The sequence below is a fragment of the Salvelinus sp. IW2-2015 genome, linkage group LG4q.1:29 (genome assembly GCF_002910315.2).
Source record: "Salvelinus sp. IW2-2015 linkage group LG4q.1:29, ASM291031v2, whole genome shotgun sequence".
Taxonomy (NCBI): Eukaryota; Metazoa; Chordata; class Actinopteri; order Salmoniformes; family Salmonidae; genus Salvelinus; species Salvelinus sp. IW2-2015.
The window spans coordinates 22658074-22679646 of record NC_036842.1 but is presented as its reverse complement, the minus strand read 5'-3'; the positions used below and the strand labels follow the sequence as shown (position 1 = coordinate 22679646).

At 41.1% G+C, this 21573-nt stretch overlaps 2 long non-coding RNA genes across 2 annotated transcripts; one reads left to right on the top strand and one right to left on the bottom strand.

The window, feature by feature from the left end:
* Positions 1-5971: 5971 nt before the first annotated feature.
* Positions 5972-7069, top strand: LOC139025003 (uncharacterized). Its single transcript, XR_011476421.1, has 3 exons — positions 5972-5994; positions 6860-6912; positions 7023-7069. It is a non-coding gene; the product is annotated as an uncharacterized lncRNA (long non-coding RNA).
* Positions 7017-7680, bottom strand: LOC139025001 (uncharacterized). The gene is made up of 3 exons (XR_011476416.1): positions 7623-7680; positions 7170-7206; positions 7017-7065 (listed from the first exon to the last, which is right to left on the bottom strand). It is a non-coding gene; the product is annotated as an uncharacterized lncRNA (long non-coding RNA).
* Between the last annotated feature and the right edge of the window lie 13893 nt (positions 7681-21573).

Genomic DNA, 21573 nt, shown 5'->3' with positions numbered 1-21573 from the left:
TCCAGATCCTCTATCAGTTCTGACTCTCTACCCTCCCAGTATAGTATACACAGACTGGACAACAGGACAATGATCCTAAGCCCGGACTTGACCCCAATCCAACATCTCTGGAGAGACCTGAAAATAGCTGTGCAGCGACGCTCCCAATCCAACCTGACAGAGCTTGAGAGGATCTGCAGAGAAGAATGCAGATGTGCCAAGCTTGTAGCTTTATACCCAAGAAGCCGAGAGCAGAGCGAGAGAGAGAGCGGAGAGCAGGCTGCGAGAGCAGAGAGACTGTAGAGAGAGCAGAGAACAGAAAGAGAGAGATCAGAGAGAGCAGAGAAAAGAGAGAGCAGATAGCAGAGAGAGAGCAGCAGAGAGAGCAGAGAGAGAAGAGAGCAGAGAACAGAGAAGAGAGAGCAGAGAGAGAGCAGAGAACAGAGAGTAGAGATAGAAGAGAGAGGGCAGAGTGAGACAGAAGAGAGGGAGAGAGAGACGGGGGAGAGAGAGCAGAGAAAAGAGAACAGCAGAGCAGGCTGAGAGAGAAGAGACCAGAGAGTGAGAGAGAGCAGGGAGGGATAGAGCAGAGAGAGAGAGAAAAGAGAGGGCAGAGATAGCAGAGAGAGTAGAACGAGCAGAGCAGAGAGAGCAGAGAACAGAGAGAGGGCAGAGACAGCAGATAGCAGAGTGAGAGAACAGAGAGCAGAGAGAGCAAGAGAGAGAGAACAGAGAGAGCAAGAGAGAGCAGAGAAGAGAGAGGGCAGAGAGAGCAGAGAGAGTGAACTCTGTTGCTATAGTGACCCTGCATCACAACACTCTGTTGTACAATTTGTTTAATTTAATTCCACATATTTAATTGTTTTGTATTTCATTTCATATTTGTTTCATGTTTCAACCAGTCGCAGGTTAACGTCAACCTGACAGAGGAAACGTAACATCAATAACCAAACTGTTTTCACAATTAAAAATGCTTTTCTTGTTTCAACTATGTTTTATTATGAAAAGTACAATATATCCTTGTATACTTGTACAACTATGGAGCGTATGTCCATATATAATTATACAATTTGTTTTTAGACATAAAAGACAACAAATGATCACATTGGTATTTTAACGGTGTTATTGTCACAATTATAGGAAGACACGCATGTGTGTGTGAGACCAGTGTGTGTGTGTGTGTGTGTGTGTGTGTGTGTGTGTATGTGTCCAGTGTGTGGTGTATTGATGTGTGGCAAGTGTTGTGTGTGGTCCAGTGTGTGTCAGTGTGTATGTGTCCCAGTGTGTGTGTGTTATGTGTCCAAGTGTGTGTGTGTGCGTGTCCAGTGTGTGTGTGGTGTGTGTCATGTGTGTGGTGTTGTGTCCAGTTGTGTGTGTGGTGTCAGGTTATTATTTCAGGGACTGAGGAAGTCATACCAAAATCCCATAAACCCTGGATAGAGGGGCTCAGTGAATGTGGAGGTGAATGTGATCAGGTGGGTCAGTGTGTCAGAGGAGGCTCTATAGAAGGCCAGAGTGCCGGCTGGCCAGTCCAGATACACTCCTACTCTGTGGGAGCTGGAGGGGGGACGTCATCGTAGTGAGATTATTATTGTGACAGGCAGAGTAACTGTTGTTAAATGCAAACAGACTCCAGGACTTTGTCATTGTTATCCAAGACAACAGTCATCAACCCTTCCTCTCCTGCTGATTCCTTTTATATGTCACTCCTATATCAACCCCTCCCACCCACTCTACCTCCCAGTAACAGCGCCCAGTCAGACCCTCTACTACAGAGCACCTGTTCCATGGTACTCAAATCTCTCTGGGTGATCAGGATACGGCTGCTCCTCTTCCTACATGTCACTTTTTCTGTTTCCTCAGACAGAGAAGAGTTTGTCTGTTTACTGTGTTTAGGTCCAGTGTGAGATCACAGACATCTGATGCGATGAACCAAGACACATATTAGAAATCATCATCATTCACATTAGAATGTTAACTCCACTTTTCACTAATTCCATTTAATGTAGATTGTTCTAGGTATCAAAGGAAAGTTTAGGTAACTTGAGACTTGTTGAATGATCATATGTTATACTGTATGGTAATATATAAACACACTTATTCCCATTAATTACAACACACACACACACACACACACACACACACACACACACACACACACACACATTGCAACAGCACACACTATTATGTAAACTTTGGTGTCCCTGATTTCTGCTTCTGTAGAACTACAGCTGATATTTAATATGACAAGTAAGTAATGATGGTGTCTTTGACTTTGGACTAACTTGAATTAAGACTTATTCTTAGTCATATTCTTCACAGCAGTCACACTCACATTTTCTAACCCAGGTTTCATTGTGTACTCTCCACCCCATGTTCCACACTGTAGCGGTAGCAGAAAACAGACATCATTGAGGATACCTGAATCACACCACACCACACACACAAACAAACACACACACACACACACAACACACACACACACTGGAACACACAACATACTGGACACACACACACACACTGGACACAGCAAATACTCACACACACTCACACTGGAGTGTGTATCGTGTGTGTGTGCCAGTTGGTATGTGTGTGTCTGTGTGTGTATGGTGTGTGTGTATAGTCTAGTGTGTCACACTGGACACACTACACCACTACACACATCAACAGTCAGCATATAACTTTTCCAAGTGGGTCAGATTGTTTGTCTTAACAGCCTGATAAGTCAAACATGTCTGAATATGAACATTGACATAAAGCACTCTATCATACTTGAGTTTCTTCCAGTCCTGCAGTGTGCGATCCTCCAGTCCAGCAGAGAGCAGTCTCACTCCTCGAGTCTCCTGGGTGATTGTAGCTCAGGTCCAGCTCTCTGAGGTGTGAGGGGTTTTGACCTCAAGAGCTGAGACCAGAGAAGTACAGCCTTCCTTCTGTGACTAGACAGCGTGACAGCCTGCAAAGAGTCAAATCATATTATAAAATCACACTGTTATCTTTGGTGGTGAAAATAGTTGGCAGGCAGTAGAACCTAACCCGTAACATTAACTGCTCACCATTAACCTCAAATAAAAGGTGACCATCTGTACTGTCACCCTAATATGAAACCATTGATATCTTCAAATCCAAATGGCTTGGAGCATAGCACTCAAATGTAAAACTGTAAGCCTTCATTGTCCCCAACACATATGTTGTGTGTCGTAAAACCATGTGGAGTCGATGAACAGTTAGTTCATCCGAGTGAAACAGGTTTATTTTTATATTCATTTTATTTTACATTTTTACTAATATAGGCTTTGAGTAAGACCAGTGTGTTCTATGTATGTTGACTTGGATCTCAAGCAATGCCACTTTGAGTAAGGCCAGTGGTGTCTATGTAATGTGGTATGCTCAAATGCCCTTTAGTAAAGGCCATGGTTCTATGTATGTAGATGACCAACATGCCACTATTGGACAGGCCAAGTGTGCTCTATGTATTAGAATGACTCAACAATGGCGCACTTTGAGTAAGGCCAGTGTGTCTGTTGTAGATGACTCAACATGCCACTTTGATGTAAGCCCTCAGGTGTGTCTATGTTATTGTTAGGATATACTCAAGCATGCGGCCACTTTTGAGTAAGGCCAGTGTGTCTATAGTATGGTAGAAGGATCAACATGCCACTTTGAGTAAGGCCAGTTGTGTCTATATGTATGGTTGATCTTGGACTCAAATCATGCACACTTGTGATAAGGCCAGTGTGGGTCATGTATGTAGATGACTCAGCATGCCATTTGAGTAAAGGCCAGTGTGTCCTATGTAGTAGATGAACTCAACATGCCACTTTTGAGTAAGTGCCAGTGGTGCTATGTATGTAGATGACTCAACATGCCACATTTTGAGGTTAAGGCCGTGTGTTCTTATAGTATCCGTAGATTTGACTTCCATCCTAATGTCATCGGCTTTGAAGTAAGTGCTCAGTGTGTCTATATTAGATATCAACTAGTGAGTCACTCCATTGGTCTTAGTTAAGGCCAGTGTGTCTATGGATTCAAGCACTGACTCTACATGCCCGCTTTTGCAACGTTAGAGTGCTCAGTGTGGTCTATGTACGTGTGTAGATCGAGATCCAACATGCCCTCCTTGAAGTAAGGAACAGCTGTGTACTGTATGTAGAGTGACTCAAACATCGAGGCCACGGCATGCTAAGTATGGAGTAAGGACCAGTGTGGTCTATGTATGTAGATGACTCAACAGCACTGAAGTAGCGTTGGATAACGCATAGATGTGTTATGTATGTAGATGAGACTCAACATGTCACTCAGCTTTGAGTTAAGGCCAGTGCTGGTCCTAGATGTATGTGGATGACTCAACATGCCAGTCACCATTTGAAGTAAGAGACCAGTGTTCTATATGTATGTGGATGACCTCAACAACTCCGCACTTTGAAGTAAGGCCAGTGGTCCTATGTATGTAGATGGACTCAACAGTGCCACTGGCTTTGAGTAAAGGCAGATGTGTCTTATGTATGTGGATGCACTCAACAATGCACTGGCTTTGAAATAAGGCAGTGTGTCTAATGTATTGTAAGATGACTCAAACTGCCACTGGCTTTGAGATAAGGCCAGTGTGTCTATGTTATGTAGAATGACTCAAACATGCCACTGGCTTTGAGTAAAGGCCAGTGTGGTCTAATGTATGTATGAACTCAACAATGCCACTGGGCTTTGAGTAGACCAGTGGTGGTCTATGAATGTGGCATTGACTACACACATGCCATGGCTTTGAGTAAGGCCCAGGTGTCCATGTATGTGGATGACTCAACATGCCACGGCACGCCTTTATGGAGTAAGGCATGTGTCCTATGGTATGTGGATGTACTCAACATGCCACTTTGAGTAAGGCCAGTGTGTCATATGTCTGTAAGACTGACTCCAACACATTCCACTGGCTTGTTAGATAATGGCCGTGTGTCTATTATGTAGATGACTCAACATGCCAATCTTGAGTAAGGCCAGTGTGTCTATGTCACTGTGGATGAATCAACATGCCACTGGCTTTGATAAGGCCAGTGTGTTCCTATGTATTAGACTGAACTCAACATGCCACTGGCTTGAGTAAGGCCAGTGGTGTCTATGTATGTAGATGACTCAACATGCCACTGCTTTGAGATAAAGGGCCAGATGTGGTCTATGTATGTAGCATGAACTCAACATGCCACAATGGCTTTGATATAGAAGCCAAGTGTGTCTATTATGCATGGAGTGACCTCACAAACATGCCACTGTTGAGGTAAGACCATGTGTGTCTAACTTATGTGGGATGCTCAATACCATGCCCATTGTGAGTAAGGCCGTGTGTCCTATTGTATGGGCATGACTCAACATGCACTTTGAGTAAGGCAGTGTGTCTATGGTATGTATGGACTCAACATGCCACTTTGAGTAAGGGCCCAGTGTGTCTTATTGTATGTGGATGAACTCAAACATGCAGAACTGGCTCTTGAGCTAAGGCCTAGTGTGTCCATCGTCATGTAGATGGACTCAATCATGCCACTTTGCAGTAAGGACAGTGGGTGTCTAATGTATGTGTGGATGACTCAACATGCCACTGGCTTTGGAGTATTCGGCAGTTGTGTCTATGTTATCGTAGATGACCTCAACCATCGCCACTTTGAAGTAAGAACCGAGTCGTGTCTATGTATTGGACTGATCACATGCACTTGAGTAAGGCAGTGTGTTCTATGTATGTGGATGACTCAACAATGCCACTTTGGAAGGCCAGTGGGTGTCCTATGTATGGGACTGACTCACATGCCACTGGCTTTGAGTAGGCCCAGTTGTGTCTATGTATTGTAGATGACTCAACATGCCACTGGCTTTTGAGTAAGACCAGTGTGTATATGTATGTAGATAACTCAACATGGCCACTTTGAGTAAGGCCAGTGTGTCTATGTACTGTGGTATGACTCCACATATGCCACTTTGGGAGTAAGGGCCAGTGTGTCTATGTATGTAGATGACTCAACATGCCACCTTTGAGTAAGACAGTGGGTGTCTAATGTATGTAGATGACTCAACATGCCACTTTGAGTATGCAGAGTGTCTAGTTATGTTAGATGATACACATGCCAATATGGCTTTGAGTAAGACCAGTGTGTTCTATGTATGTGATGACTCAACAATGTCACTGGCTTTGAGTAAGACCAGTGGTGTCTCATGTAATGTGGATAGACTCAACATGTGCACTTTTTGAGTAAGGCCAGTGTGTCTATGTATGTAGATTGACTCAACAATGCCACTGGCTTTTGAAGTAAGACCAGTGTGTCTATGTATGTGGATGACTAAACATGCACTTCTGAGTAAGGCCATGTGTCTATGTATGTGGATGACTCAAACATGCCACTTTGAGTAAGGCCAGTGTGTCTAGTATTAGAATGACCTCAACATGCCACCTGGCTTTGGATGTAAGGCCAGTGTGTCTATGTATGTGGATGACTCAACATGCAACTGGATTTGAATAAGGCAGTGGTGGTCTAATGTATGTAGATGACTCCCAACAATGCCAGCTGGCTTTGAGTAAGGCCAGTGTGTCTATGTAATGTAGAATGACTCCACATGCCACTGGCTTTGAGTAAGGCCAGTGGGTGTCCTATGTTGTAGATGACTCAACATGCCACATGGCTTTGAGTAAGAGCCAGTGTGTCTATGTATGTGGATGACTAAACACACTGGCTTTGAGTAAGGCCAGTGTGTCTATGTATGTGGAATGACTCAACATGCCCACTGGCTTTTGAAGTTTAAGGCCAGTGTGTCCTATGTATGTGGATGACTCAACAATGCCCACTGAGTAAGGCCAGTGTGTCTATGTATGTAGATGACCTCAACATGCCAACTGGCTTTTGAGTAAGGCCAGTTGTGCTATGTATGTAGATGACTCAACATGCCACTTTGAGTAAGGCCAGTGTGTCTATGTTGTGGATGACTCAACATGCCACTGGCTTTGAGTAAGGCCAGTGTTGGTCTATGTATGTAGATGACTCCAACATGCCCACTGGCTTTTGAGTAAGGCCAGTGTGTCTATGTATGTAGATGACTCAACATGCCATTGGCCTTGGTAAGGCCAGTGGTGTTATGTATGTAATGACTCAACATGCAGCCACTTGGCTTTGAGTAAGGCAGTGTGTCCTATGTCATGTTGGATGACAAATGTCCACTTTGAGTAAGACCAGTGTGTCTATGTATGTGGATGAACTCAACATGCCACCTTTGAGTAAGGCCGTGTTGTCTATGTAATGTGGATGACTCAACATGCCTTTGAGTAAGGCCAGTGTGTCCTATGTATGTGGATTGACTCAAACAGCCACTTTGAGTAAGGCCAGTGTGGTCTATGTATGTGTTGGATGACTCAACATGCACTGGCTTTGGAGTAAGGCCATGTGTCTATGTATGTAGATGACTCACATGCCACTTTGGTAAGGCCAGTGTGGTCTATGGTATGTTTTGGATTGGACTTCAACATGCCAACTGGCTTGAGTAAGGCCAGTGTGTCTATGTATGTAATGACTCAACAATGCCACTTTGAGTAAGACCCAGTTGTGTCCTATGTATGTGATGACTCAACATGCCATTTGAGGTAAGGCCCAGTGTGCTAATGTCGTGGATGGAACTCAACATGCCACTTTGAGTAAGGCCAGTGTGTCTAGTATTGGGATGACTCAACATGCCACTTGGCTTTGAGTAAAGGCCAGTGTGTCTTATGTAGGTAGATGACTAACATGCCCACTGGCTTTGAGAAGACCAGTGTGTCTATGNAAATCTCGTCTGAGGAGGAGAACAACAATGACTGCCTTTACACTAGCATAGCCTAGCCTAAAGCCACAGGGATATCATATAATCAAATGTTCATGAAATCACAAGTCCAAGACACCAAATGAAAGAACAGATCTTGTGAATCCAGCCATCATTTCCGATTTTTTAATGTTTACAGGGAAGACACAATATGTAAATCTATTAGCTAACCACGATAGCAAAAGACACAACTTTTTTTTCCCACCATTTTTTTCCTGCATGGGCAGCTATCACTAATTCGACTAAATAAAGATATATATAGCCACTAACCAAGAAACAACTTCATAAGATGACAGTCTGATAACATATTTATGGTATAGCATATGTTTTTTTAGAAAAATGTGCATTTTTCAGGTATAAATCATAGTTTACCATTGCAGCCACTATACACAAAACTCACCAAAGCGACTAGAATAACTACAGAGAGCAACGTGTATTACCTAATTACTCATCAAAACATTTCTGAAAAATACACAGCGTACAGCAAATGAAAGCCCAACATCTTGTGAATCCAGACAATATTTCAGATTTCTAAGGTTTTACAGCGAAAACACAATAATCGTTATATTAGCATACCACATGAGCTAACATCACCCAGCATTGATTCAAGGCAAAAAGCGCGATAACGTTATCACCACCAAAATATATTAATTTTTTCACTAACCTTCTCAGAATTCTTCAGATGACAGTCCTGTAACATCATATTACACAATGCATATAGAGTTTGTTCGAAAATGTGCATATTTAGCATCACAAATCGTGGTATGCTATGTAATCAGTCAAAACATGGCATGCATTCTGGCCGGCGCCACTTGGAAGGCACCATGTTACGATTATTTCTCGATTAGATTGACTAAAAAAATACAGGTTGGACAGCTAATGAAAGATGCATTGGTTATTAATGCAACCGCTGATTTAGATTTTTTAAATTAACGTTACTAGACATACAGTGTGCGTTACAGCCAGACTAGTGCCGCAATAATGGCCGAAAAATGCGTTTACATTTCCACATAAATACGGAATAAAATCATAAATAGTTTCTTACTTTTGGACGAGCTTCCATCAGAATCTTGGGCAAGGTGTCCTTTTGTCCAAAAGAATCGTTGCTTTGTTGTAAAACGTCCACTTCAACTTCGAACTAGCAGCTAACAGTAGCTACGTGGCACACACATGTCCAAATCCTCAAACGCAACTACGAAAATTCCGAAAATAGCAATATACTCGCATAAACTGATATAAATCGGTTTCAAATAACTTCGTTATGATGTCTAACACCTATACCGAATTAAATTACAGACGGACATATCTAAGGCCGATAACTGAGCGTTTCAAAATGCTATCCTGAGGTCTTGCGTTGCGTAATGGCGGAAGTCGAAAAGAGAGCGCACCTCGTTCCTTGCCCTTTTATAAGCTCTGAGAAATACGTAGAAAACCATTCCACTTCTCATTGGTTACTGACATCCAGGGAAGGCGGGTGCAGTTCATTTCGATCCATAGGCACACACAGAGCTTTAAACTGATCCGAGATCAGAGCCTAGTTTTCAGACCTTCGCATGTCCTGTCATGTTTTCGCTGTAGAAAGAGTTCTGGTTCACCCACAGACATAATTCAAACGGTTTTAGAAACTAGAGATTGTTTTCTATCCAATAGATAAAATAATATGCATATTGTACGAGCAAGAATTGAGTACGAGGCAGTTTAATTTGGAGACGCAAAATGTCGAAGTTGAAACAGCACCCCCTGTAGTGACAAGAAATTAACATACATAATCGATAATCTTTCAACCGGACGGTAACCTATCAATACTACAGAGAAAGAAAATGTCGAGTTACATCTCTCGCGCGCAGTAACTAATCAAAGGACACCTGACGCGTTTAGAAAAATCTCGCTCATTTTTCAAAATAAAAGCTTGAAACTATGTCTAAACCTGGTCACAGCCTGAGGAAGCCATTGGAAAAGGAATCTGGTTGATACCCTTTAAATGAGGAGGGGCAGGCAACGGAACAGGGATTTTCCAAATAAAGGCACGTCCGGGTTGGATTTCCTCAGGTTTTCGCCTGCAAAATTAGTTCTGTTATACTCACAGACAATATTTGGAGCTGTTTCCTATCCTAATCTGTCAATTATATGCATATTCTAGCATCTGGACCTGAGAAATAGTCCGTTTACCTTGGGAACGTTATTTTTCCAAACATAAAAATTCTGCCCCCTAGCTGAAAGAAGTTAATGTTACTACTTAGCTTCGGCTGGTGGAGGTCCTGACGAACCACATCCAGATAAAGCGTCCGGAGTGAAAAAGTTGAATGAAAAATGTTGAGCGAGGGAAAAACGAAAAATATAAACAGTAATTAAAAAGTAAAAACCGTAAAGTTGGCAGGTTGCAAAGTAAGGTTAGCAACAAAACGCACAGCAGCACATAAACAAGTCTACAAGTTGTGACCGGAAATGACGTAAGAGCGGGTTACCAGGATCAGAGTGGTGCAGAAGCCAATTGATTTCCTTATATGAACTGTAACTCATGTTGCATTTATATTTTTGTTCAGTATACTTATAATAGAAGTTTAGGTGAAGTTTTTTTGTGAATATTTGAGCACAAAATTAATTGTTGACCTCGATTAAAAGGGTTTCGCTCTGATGTGATGAGTGGCTTGGATGCATTGAACAAATGCTGGTACACTCATCATGTGACTTATAATGTAGACACATTGTAAGGTCCATTCCTCGACATTATTCAGTGTAAATAGGGCATAAATGGCACCCATGCCTATTCCGAGGTACTGTGTATAATATTTAGTGGGACTTACTGGACAATGTGAAAACGTATTTTTATAAAATGTTCATTATTGGAAAAAGATGGTAAAAGTACAATAATAAATACATTTTTAAAAAACTTTTTTTTTAAATTGCATAAACTTTTAATAAAGTTTAAGAATTTGTTTACCCCCATAATACACTATGAAGTCTAGAACTCTGACATTCAGAAAATAAAATGAATCCTATTTATATCAAGACAGCAAATGAATTATGCCATATTGACTGGGGCTTTATATACTCCATTCTATCTCTTTCTTATCATTGAAAACACTCAGTAACTTTATATCCATTTTTGTCAAGGATGCCCTCGTTGAAGTCTTATGAGTTGCAGATTGAATCGTCTTCTCAGCACTTTCGGTGTGCAGTCAGATCAAGGTCTGCCCTGTCTTTAGTTGTCTTCACAAAATGAAATTGAATCACTGTAATCTCATATCTAATAATTTTGTCAGAGCAAAGAGAATATGATTCAGAAGAGTTTACTGAATGTGTCTAGATTCCTATCAGTATAAACAAATGACGGCAAATTGATATTAAACAACTGATTGCCTTCTTGTTAGGCAGGCAAATCTGAATTATTTTCTTTGTTTATTTTATTTCCATTTATTCTCCTTTAGGGATGAATCCCGACTGTGATCCTCTCCAGTTTGGAAAATGGAGAACCTTCAGCGAGACTGAAAGCATACTTTTTAATAGTTTTAATAAGACTGGGAAGCTGGAGGCCATGCAATATCTATTTCAGCCAAATCCTGTCTGTCGGACCTCTGATCTGTAACCAACCTGATAACCGTTTTTCTCACACTGAAATAAATATATATTTTAATACCTGTGACCTGTTCTAACAACTGTTCAGACTCCACACTAAAACAGAGCTGTGTATTAGCGCTGGGATGGAATGGCAAAGCAGTCACTGATCTCGCTATATCTTCATAGAGAGACATATTCAGCAGGCCTTTGAGGCCATGTTCTGAAGTCCACTGGGGTTTCATACATGTATGACTCATTATGACATGCTTGAAAGGTAATTTGTCTTTATATCATCCCCAGTCCTTCTGCATCCTGTCAGACTAATTTTGCCATGTTACACATCAATGAGGAATTATTCTCAATGTTTTTCTTCTTCTGTCTGGGCCCAAGGTGAATCAGTCTATTTGGGTTATTTGCATGTCTCAGTGTGTAGGGTTTGAGATTACGAGAAAAATAAATAAGAAGTGAAGACAAAAATATTGTTACCTGTAAGCACATACTGTACTTACCTAATTGTTCAAATTCCATTCCAATTTCTATATTTTTGCTCCCTGTTTTTTTTTCTCCTTCAACACTGCCTACAGTGCAGTACAGTAGAGCATGCTCCCCCACAGGGTCCTATACTCTAAGTCAGTGCTACTCTAGGTTAATACTACATTGGCATTTTCATTAAAAGTGACAAGGCCCAGTACAGTACAGTGCAGTACAGCAGAGCCTGCTCTGACTCCCCCCTCCTCATCTCCACCCCAGGGTCCTACAGTATGCTGTAGTATAGGTCATTAGTACAACTGTACTGCAGTAACGCCAGGCACACACAGAGGGAGATCCATTATTTTCCTTTTGCCACTGCCAGTGTGTGAGTTATAGAGATAGAGGCATCCATCATCATGAACATTCACATGTTAATACAGGCTAATAAGACTGATGTATCAGCCTGGCCAGAGACAGACCCAGGTCTGGGAGACCAGCCTTCAGTGGTGAGTGATGGTTCACCCTGTTCTGGCCGAGGTTAATATGCCAGACAAAGGCTGAGATGGATGGATGTGACCTGGAGCATGTTATTAGTATCTCACCGCAGCTCAATCAACCAGATTGAGATGAGTCATCTGGATATGGCATCATATCCTGAGAAAAGATGGGGTCCAATCTTTATAATGAACGCAAATTAATCCCTACGATGACGATGGTTATTATGATCAATACAATTATGATGACACTGACATCAATCAAGTCTAGCAGATTTTGTAGAGCACTTGGTAGCATTTATAGAGAGCTTGGTAGCAGTAGAGGAAATAAGAAAGAGCACATGCTTGAGCCAGGCCTAAAATTGTCTCCATTAAAAGGCGATAGTTTTACCATATGTCCCTCACACAGGCAATTGCTTAAACAAATGTGTCTGAAACACAGTTAAACTGTAGATAGGGCCCCTAACACTGTCTGCCACTGTTTTGTTGTGTTCCAAAAAAGGTGTTTAATGTCTCTTTACAACCATGGGATGCAATTGTAGGGGAGAGTGGGGTAAAATGTTTTACATTCAGCATCACTTCATCAAGAGAAAGATAGTATTCTTTCTCACAAAGATATATACATATATTTTAGGATGTTGTGTATCCCTGGAAATAATCAGAATTCATGTAAACATTACTGTGTTGAAAACATAGGCTGTCCAAAAAAAGTGGTACCTCTGTACAACTTACCCCTGGAATGGGGAAAGTTGAGCTGCGGGACAGGGTAAGTTAAGTTAATTTCTGTACTGAATAAAATATTACCTTAACACAATTCAACAATCACAATCACCTTTTTTCTATTTTAGTCATTTAAGCAGCTTATAACGCAGGCTTAACAAACACTCTTAATATGTTCCAGGCCCTGTTTATCACGACTCAGGATATGACCCAGATTCAGACGCAGGATGCAGATGGTACAGTTCTCATAATATTTATTATACAAGGGGAAAGGCTAGGGCAGGCAGAGTTCAGCAATCCAGAGCAGAATGGCTCAGGGCAGGCAGAATGGTCAGAACCAGGACGACTAGAAAACAGTAACTAGAAAGACTCAAACGGGAAAACACGCTGGTAAGACTTGACGGGACAAGACGAACTGGCAAAAGACAAACATAAAACACTGGTATAAATACCTAGGGGATAATGGGGACAAATGGGGGACACCTGGTGGGGGGTGGAGACAAGCACAAGACAGGTGAAACAGACCAGGGCGTGACAATGTTGTTACCTCAAGAGTAGATGCTGCTTCTGAAAAAGCTAATGGGGATCAAAATAAACAAATATCCCAGTGATAATGCCTTGCATTACACCTGGGAAGAAAACACTTACATTTTCTCAACTTTCCATTGGCTCAAATATTGACTCAACTTACCCCATGGCCATTGGCTCAACTTAACCAAAGGAAAACATTTTGACTATATTAGCCCACAAAGCTACAAGGATGCACTTTCATATTAGGTTTAGGACCTCATACTGAAGCTTACAGAGACCCCAGTTGATATATAGAACAATCTTAACATTATCTACTTTGGTTTAGATACAAACATGACGAAACATCTAACACAAATTAATTTGACTTGGTGAAAATATGTTTTTTGGACCTAACATTTTTGGACCACTTTTTCCATTGCTCCATGAAATGATTACCTGTTCCTAATTATTTTGGGGGGAAAATATATACATTTGAAGTCAGAAGTTTACATACACCTTAGCCAAATACATTTAAACTCAGTTTTTCACAATTGCTGACATTTAATCTTAGTAAAAATTCCCTGTCATAGGTCAGTTGGGATCACCACTTTATTTTAAGAATGTGAAATGTCAGAATAATAGTCAAGATAAAAAAATTATTCAGCTTTTATTTCTTTCATCACATTCTGTCGTGTCTTTGGCTATGCCGGATTAAGTGATATGACATGCTATTCTATGAAATCCTTTCTCTGTAATTAATATTACCTGATTGAGCTAATCATGTAAATGTAATTAACTAGAAAGTCGGGGCACCACGAAATAATATTTATAGAGCTGTTATCTTCCAAATAAATTCTTAAAGACCTAGTAATATTTTACATCAATAGCAGTCAATATTAATCGTCACCTTATTTCAGTCTCATCTGAAAGTTGTAAATTCTTGGTTATCTGCACGTACCCAGTCTTCACTATAAGTCATCCATACATCAATGGTCTTAAAATCATTTATTTACTAACTAAGTAATTCACAGATATGCATAACAAACAGTAGATAGATACAAGGAAATGATAGCGGAGTTTCCCTAGTGGGATAAACCAGCATCGCGGCTTGGTGTACAAAAGGGAAATGGGAGTCGACTGAGATAAGACAACACACAGTTCATAATTATAACAATTGAAATGCTAATACTTTGCACATGAACGCTCACTCATTCGGGAATAATTGCAATCAATATATATATTTACGCTCAGTGTGTCGTCGGGATCTCTGTTGAAAAGTTTGTTTCTGTTGGAGAGTCTGTCAATCCTCTCTCTCTCTCTCTGTCGTGGTTAGAATGGATAGTTCAGAGTGACATTCATTCATGTCGTTATAGAATAGATGTTTCGGCGGTTGTCGGTCTTCGCGTTCAATGATACCGAATTCCTAGCTGCAGACTAGTAATTAATATCAAAGACTTGTTCTTATTCTGTCGGTATCGATAGTCTAAGAGTTTAACCACGTGGTATGGTTAAAAGATTCAGCCATCTACTCAAACCTTAGGTTTATGGTCTCCTCTCAAACCTTGGCCCTCTCATTATCGAGGTAAGCTGGTCTCAACCTTAGTCCTCTCGTAATTGAGAGAAACATGGTCTGTTGAGAAATTCTCAAGGTGGGGGTTTTATTCGGAAGAGCAGAAAGGGCTATCCCATGACCCCAGATCATGCCTGTGTTCGTTGAGGCGTGCCAGTGACTTAAGTGAAACTTTACACAGAAATACAATACTCTCACATTTCATCATTACATAGCATCCCATAATTTCACAAATAGTTTAATCTTTCCTCATTCATCCTGTACAGCAATTAGATGCAAGCCTCATAACTGAGGCTATTATATAAACAGCGTTATGGTAATGTGGCCGTATTGTCTCCCATGAGTTTCACAAAATTGTACCAAACGGATCAGTTCGTAGCTGGACTCTTCACCAATCTTTTATACCTTCTCCAGAACATAAATGTTGTTCGGACCTCAAGTTCTGTGAGGTGGAAGAAATTCCTTTGTTCTCTCTATGAAAACTCACTCTCTCTCTATACTGTGGCCATGAGGAAATAATCTCCTCCAGGAATTTATGACCTGAGGTCACAGCAGCCTGAGTGTAGGAGACAGAGAGATCGGGGATGGTGCTCGCTGTACCCAAAGAAGGCAACGTCATGACATACCCCCCCTGGTGGTTTGGATCTTGTTTGTCCTGCAAGTTACAAATCAACACAAAATCATGACCATGTGATGTCCTGTTTGTAGATCATTGTTGCAGTCCCCTCTGGTGGTTGAACTTGGTAGGCTTCTCTGAGAGCGGAGCAGTCCACCACAAGAATGGGCAGTTGATGTCCGGTAGGTGATCGCCGTTGCGGTCCCTTCTAGTGGTTTACCTTGGTAGGTTCCCTGGAAGCTGCAAAGTACCCCAGGAAGGGCCAGGGGATGTCCTGGTTGGTGATCGTCGTTGCGGTCCCCCCCTCTGGTGGTTTACCTTGGTAGGCTCTCTGACAGCGGGGCATGCTGCCCCAAGGATGGGCCGTGGGTGTCCGGATTTGGGGTCACCATTCCGGACCCGTCGTCTGGTCGTCGTCCAGACTGGAAGATCTGTGCAGTGACTTAGGCAGATGTTAACTTCTCTAGGGTAGGGGGCAGCATTTTCACATTTGGATGAAAAGCATACCCAAATTCAACTGCCAGTTACTCATCTCCAGGAGATAAGATATGCATATTATTAGTAGATTTGGATAGAAAACACTTTGAATCATGTCTGTGAGTATAACAGAATTTATTTAGCAGGCGAAACCTCGAGGACAAACCATTCAGATTTTTTTTTTTTGAGGTCACTGTCTTTTCAATTAGTTTTCATTGGGAAACCAGATTGATAAGCGAATTGCTTGCAGTTCCTACGGCTTCCACTAGATGTCAACAGTCCTGAGAAATAGGTTGAGGATATTCCTTTGTGTAATGAAGAAATACGGCCATCTTGAAGTCGAGGCACTCCAGGTGTCCTGGACATGCGCTTCAATCAAACAGAAGGCATGCTACATTTCGTTTTAATCCTGTATWGAACACAMATCATCCCGTCTTCAATTTGATCGATTATTAACGTTAAAAAATACCTAAAGTTGTATTACAAAAGTAGTTTGACATTTTTTGGCAAAGTTTACAGGTAACCTTTGAGATATTTTTTCGTCACGTTTGAGCAAGTTGGAACCGGTGTTTTTCTGGATCAAACGCGCCAAATAAATGCACATTTTGGATATATATCGACGAAATTAATCAAACAAAAGGACCATTTGTGATGTTTATGGGACATATTGGAGTGCCAACAACAGAAGCTCGTCAAAAGTAAGGCATGAATTACATTTTTATTTCTGCGTTTTGTGTCGCGCCTGCAGGGTTGAAATGTTTTCTCTCTTTTGTTTACTATGGTGCTATGCTTAGATAATAGCATTGTATGCTTTCGCTGAAAAGCCTATTTGAATTCTGACATTTTGGCTGGATTTACAACCAGTGTAGCTTTAGTTTGGTATCTTTCATGTGTGATTTAAGTTTGATTTTATAGTAATTTCATAGTAATTAATTTTAATTTGGCGCTTTGCATTTTCTCAGGCTTTTTGCCAAGTGATACAGTAGCGTCTTGCCTAAACTCAGATTTTTGGATATAAATATGAACTTTATCGAACAAAACATACATGTATTGTGTAACATGAAGTCCTATGAGTGTCATCTGATGAAGATCATCAAAGGTTAGTGATTAATTTTATCTCTATTTATGCTTTTTGTGACTCCTCTCTTTGGCTGGAAAAATTACTGTGTTTTTCTGTGGCTATGTACTGACCTAACATAATCGTTTGGTGTGCTTTCGTCGTAAAGCCTTTTTGAAATCTGACACGTTGGCTGGATTCACAACAAGTGTAGGTTTCATTTGGGTATTGCATGTGTGATTTCATGAAAGTAAAATTTATATAGTAATTTATTTGAATTTGGCGCTCTGCATTTTCACTGGATGTTGGCCATGCGGGACGCTAGTGTACCACATATCCCAGAGAGGTTAACCTGTTTGGGATAGGGGGCGGTTTGTTCACGTTTTTCACGTTTAAAATACCTAAAGTTAGATAAGGCAAGTTGTTTGAAATGTTTGGACCAAGATTACAGGTAACTTATTAGATAATGTGTAGTCATGTTGGGCGAGTTGGAACCGGTGTTTTTCTGAATCAAACGCGCCAAATAAATGGACATTTTGGGGATATAACGACGGAATAAATCGAACAAAAATACCATTTGTGATGTGTATGCGACATATTGGAGTGCCAACAGAAGAATATCTTCAAAGGTAAGGCATGAATTATATCGTTATTTCTGAGTTTTGTGTCGCGCCTGGTGCGTTGAAATATGATTGTCATATGTTTGTTTGATGGGGTGCTGGCCTCAGATCTCAGAATCGCATGGTTTGCTTTCGCCGTAAAGCCTTTTTGAAATCTGACAAGGTGGCTGGATTAACAAGAAGATAAGCTGTATTTTGGTGTATTGCACTTGTGATTGTATGAAAGTTAAGTATTTCAAAGAATTTATTTTGAATTTCGCGCTCTGTAATTTCACCGGATGTTGTCGAAACATTCCGCTAGCGCAACCCCTAGCCGCCATTTTGCCACAACTTTGGAAGTATGCTTGGGGTCATTGTCCATTTGGAAGACCCATTTGCGACCAAGCTTTAACTTCCTGACTGATGTCTTGAGATGTTACTTCAATATATCCACATAATTTTTCTACCACATGATGCCATCTATTTTGTGAAGTGCACCAGTCCCTCCTACAGCAAAGCAAAGCACCCCCACAACATGATGCTGCCACCCCGTGCTTCACGGTTGGGATGGTGTTCTTCAGCTTGCAAGCCTCTCCCTTTTTCCTCCTAACATAACGATGGTCATTATGGCCAAACAGTTCTATTTTTGTTTCATCAGACCAGAGGATATTTCTCTAAAAAATACAATCTTTGTCCCCAGGTGCAGTTGCAAACCGTGGTGTGGCTTTTTTATGGGGGTTTTGGAGCAGTGGCTTCTTCCTTGCTGAGCGACCTTTCAGGTTATGTTGATATAGGACTCGTTTTACTGTTGATATAGCTACTTTTGTACTTGTTTCCTCCAGCATCTTCACAAGGTCATTTGCTGTTGTTCTGGAATTCATTTGCACTTTTTGCACCATAGTACATTCATCTCTAGGAGACAGAACGCGTCTCCTTCCTGAGTGGTATGATGGCTGCGTGGTCCCATGGTGTTTATATGGCTGATTTCTTTTGATTTTCCAATAATGTCAAGCAAAGAGGCACTGAGTTTGAAGGTAGGCCTTGAAATACATCCACAGGTACACCTCCAATTGACTCAAATTATGTAAATTAGTGTATCAGAAGCTTCTAAAGCCATGACATCATTTTCTGTAATTCTCCAAGCTGTTTAAAGGCACAGTCAACTTAGTGTACGTAAACTTCTGACCCACTGGAATTGTGATACAGTGAATTGTAAGTGAAATAATCTGTCTGTAAATAATTGTTGGATTAATGACTTGTGTCATGCACAAAGTAGATGTCCTAACCGACTTGCCAAAACTATTGTGGTTGAAAAACAAGTTTTAATGACTCCAACCTGTGTACGTACACTTCCGACTTCAACTGTACATTTGTATGGTATCATAGAAATAAGGGTGGCTCAACCTACCACTTTGGCTCAACATCCCCCACTCTCCCCTATAATAAGTTGGAGTTCTGTTGTCCTGGAGTGAACAGTTACAAAACTTCCAGTTCTTCTATTGTTTCCATGGCAATACACATCATGCTTACTGCTCTTTAATGTGACCCACTGAGGCCTACCCAGAGTGGTTGTATACACAAAATAAGATCAGCCTCAGAGGAAGCCATGTAGAAAACCTCTCTACAGTGTTTTGATTGCATTTCACTATAGCTCTTCACTCATTTTAAGTTGTATTCCACAATTCCTTTGTGAACCGCCGCTAAAACTATCAGCTGATTATTTTGTTGTTTTCCTGCTGTGTTTGCTTACTAATTCATATTGTAATTCAGTCTGTGGAATGGCCTCAGCTACGTTGGAGTCCTTGTTGGGAGCAGTGGCACTTAACGCCCATTTACGGAAGCAGCAGGAGAGGAGTAGTGTTACCGTGTAGCAGTATTGGCTAGACAGGGACAGAGAAGATGTACTATAGGAAATATGAATACATAGACAGACAGCCCTGTTCACCTTCGGGTGATTGTGGAGAGTGGTGGGGATTTATTCTCTGGGTCCTGTAACATTCAGCTGTAATTATTTGCTCCAGCTCCATTGTCAGCTCTACCTCTCCTGCATTATGATATTCATTGGAGTCCCAAACTAGAGAGTGCTGCCTCTTGCTTCTCATCTCTTTCATATTACCACGAGTTGCCAAGGGATCCTTAGAAAATAAAGATAAGCCCTGTCTACCAGGGACAAATATGTGATGCTGCTACAGAGCTAAATAACAAATTCTACCAGTAATAAATAAGTATGAGGCTGCCTTCAGTCACAACAAACCTTTCCTGTATCTCTCAAGTAGTGGCAAAAATACCATCAGTGGTTCATTCTCTGTAGGTGCACCAGTGCAGTGAGCCTATTCACCTCAGAGACAGGGGCAGAGGCAGGGACCGATCCTGTCTGGTGGGAAGTGAGAATGTGTTACGGATTCTAGTGTCTCAGCCTATGAGGACGGATGAGGATGTAAAAAGTAATCCTTGTGTTTCGATCAATCAGGCATGGACCTGGAAAAGTGTGTGGGGATATGCAATTGATTCTTGCATCTTACCTCATCATGAAGGAAGAGACATTGACAGGAAGACAGGTAACCATCAGAGAAGATGTGTATAAGAGACAGCACACACACACACACACACACACACACACACACACACACACACACACACACACACACACAGTTTCCCCATGTGACCACCTGGTGGAAAATGCTGTGAGATTGGGATGAAATTATGTGTCAAATTTAAGAGGCTACTCTCTCTCCGTCTTCTTGCACAGGCTTACATACCTTCAATAAATGTCAATGCTCATAGAAGTGGAAATAACCGAGAGCCTACCACTTCTCCTCAACTAAAAAAACGGAGAGAGCAGGACTGAAGAGATGTTTTTTTTAAACACCCTTATTAATGCCATATCTGATCCCTAAATATGGAGTTAGTCTAATGAGGCAGGATCATTCAGATTTAGCCCAATAACGATTAGTTCAAAATTAAAGCCTTTAAATAGATGATGTACATTATATACATTCACCCGCACATTAATAATGATCCCTCTGTTGGAATCATCAGAATCATAGTCCCATTATAATTGATTAAGACTGACTTAGGCTCTCAACTCTCAACACCGAAGTGCAATTAAGACGTAAACTAACACGGTCGGATACAGGGATCTGACACATAATACCTTGGTCAATGGAAAATGGTGACAAAATGACTTATTCTGAATTCAATAATTTATTTATTTGTGTGTGTATAACCTGTGTGTTGCCGAGATGGACTGATTCACAAAAGCCTTGATGTGGATTGCGTGAGAGCTTTTGGCACAGAGGTGCGAGGTGACAGATGAAAGACAATCGGCGTTGTTCACTTTCCTCTCCTATACACTTCAAATGCACAGACACCGGATTAATCTCGTCGCATCTGAATTAGATATTTCCATTTGACTTCAAAAAGGGATCTCACCCCGGATCCATGACATTCAAGATGGGCTCTTTCTTCTTGAAGCATGCTTTTCAAACAGGAAGAGTAGCATAATTTGGATACATAATCCTCCTGTTTCTGGGAATCAAAAAGGTGTTAAATCCATACATAATCTTTGGTTATTTGCATGTCACTATAATCAACAAAAGGATGAACACTTCTTTATACAAATACACATGCATTTGCACACACACACACACACTGCGCTGAAATGTTATGGGAAATAAATACACATTTGCATATTAATG